Raw genomic sequence first — 2,400 nt, forward strand, 5'->3', positions numbered from 1 at the left:
CCGATGGCCTACCCAAGTCATCATTTACCCAGAATGCTTTGCTTGTAAATAAAATGGCCCTGTCCGTGAACTATATTTTTAAACTTTTAGTTTAAAGATTATAAAAACTAAACATCCTACAGTGTTTTTACAGTCTTTATTTTACAGTTAAATATATTTTTATTAAATAAAGTCTAATGTTACAGCTAATAGGGGATCCCTTTAAAAACTGCATGGGGCTTATGAGGGGGGCCCTGGGATTTATTTCGCCCTTGTAAGGGGTCCCCAGACCCAAATGGCTTGAGAACCCCTGGTCCACTGTACTGATGACCAGAAAGTGCATCTAAAACTGTTTACAAAAATTAAACAGTAATATCAGTATTTAACCCTTTAAGCACCATGGCTATAATGTCAATTTGGACATACATTGTTAAAATGGTTATAAAATGATCAGGATGTCCTAAGTTTGAGAGCTTTGATTCTTTTCCCCATGAGTAGTTAAACTTGACTTTTTAACATTTGTTCAATGATTATTGCACATTATAAGGAAATTTCAGCAGTTTACATGAAGAAAAATACTAAAACGAAAAAAAAAATTCAAGGTTTATTGAGAAACAATATTCAGAATGTTAATGAAGTTTTGATTTGGCATTTGAAATGTGACCCTATRCATGTTTACAATATTTACCACTCATTTTTTGAGTCTAGGACACTGGGTGTACAAAATACAAAGCAAAAGATAACTTTAAACACGGGCGAAATTTGGCCAAATAACAGTTCAAATGTGAAAAAACATGTACATTCTCAAATTACATTGATATTGGACATGAACTTTTGATTTGACATTTGAAACATGGATTTTGAGCATGAAAACAGTGCAAAAGAGAAATAAACGGCATTTTGAACATTGAAAAGACAAATATAAAAACTTTACATGAAAAAAATACTAATACAACTAATAAACAAATTATTGCAATGCCTACAATTTAGCTGATAATTCAGCGTAGAACTGTTTGAAGACGATATACAATTGTTGTGCACTTTTGTAATAAWTTGATAAAACATTGATGCTTTTACGTATAGTTCACAAGTAAACAAGATCAAAATAAATGTCCCTTCTTCCTGATAAGCAAGCTTTAAAWAGACAGGAAGACAAAAAGAGCAGAAAATAAACCTCAGTCCCAGTGCAAAAAMGATGAAAATGCCTGCATTTGTACTGTATCAACTTATAGATCAGTGTTATGTTTGTGAGAAAAAGAAGACTTTGTTTGCAAAAGAATAAAAAATGGAATAGTCTATAATGTGTGTTATAAGTTGAATATTTCATAGTAGCATTTTAAAAAGCCAGTTTGAGACCARGCTTGTAAGATGTGATTTTTGTTAGGCCTCAGAGTATTCATTAAAATGACTTTCAGCTACTACCACAAAACTTCATCTTAATATCTGTAAAATTATCTGAGTTATGGTCATTGTTGCATTGGCAAACGTTAATTAGCTGTGGCCACCATCTTGAAGTAAGTTGACTCCAAAAGTTAAATTATAGATGCAGGGATTGTAGGGGCAAAAACTTTATCACTTTGTTGTTTTAGGAGGCAGATAAAAAAAAATGGGGAACATGTTATGACAAATCCAAGTGATGTAAGTGTCATGGTTTCGTTGCCCCGTGATTTTGGCCGTTTCTAATCACTGATTCAACTGAGAATCATGCAGTATGGTAGAAATGCTTGGTGCTTACAAACATAACAAATAAGAGGCCGGGTTAACCAGATACAAGTTTAAAAATTGAGTCAGAAAGTTTTATTACTGACTAAAACACTATTAGGTAATTAAAGCAGATGGAAAGCAGAAAATAAGGTAAATCTAGAACCAWCTTTATAACCAATCATTAGAATATTATCTAAATGTTGCGTTTACCCCAATTCATGAAAGCTAATTCAACAWCGGAAATGAATATTTTTGAATTAATAAAACAAGTTTTTGATTACTGGGATTAAGTATTACATTTTCCAACCTAACCTTTCAACATATCTTTAAACTTTGTTTCTTACATGCACAGTTCAGAGTATTTTCTCAGCTGTTTAGGGTCAAGAAGAGCAGCAATAAGAAAAAAAAAATAGGTTTATTTCAGGAGGGGGACTAGGAGCAGATGGCTAACTTAGCAAAKACTCAAGTTAACTGGTAGGATTTCTGCTGTGCCGTTTCTGCTTCATTTCAGCCTGCACCTGCGTTGCCTCTGYAGAGCTGTTGTAATTAGACTCTGCATCATATCTGTACTCTGACGATGTTTGCTTCCACTGAACCTTTTTTCTTTAACTCAGTTTGAGCTCTCCATATTACAAAACCAGAAGAAAATTGAWTTGATTTGATTGATTTATTTAACAGGAAAAGATTACTAAAAATCAAGCCTGACTCAGCATAATT

The sequence above is a fragment of the Austrofundulus limnaeus genome, unplaced genomic scaffold (genome assembly GCF_001266775.1).
Source record: "Austrofundulus limnaeus strain Quisiro unplaced genomic scaffold, Austrofundulus_limnaeus-1.0 Scaffold590, whole genome shotgun sequence".
Lineage (NCBI taxonomy): Eukaryota > Metazoa > Chordata > Actinopteri > Cyprinodontiformes > Rivulidae > Austrofundulus > Austrofundulus limnaeus.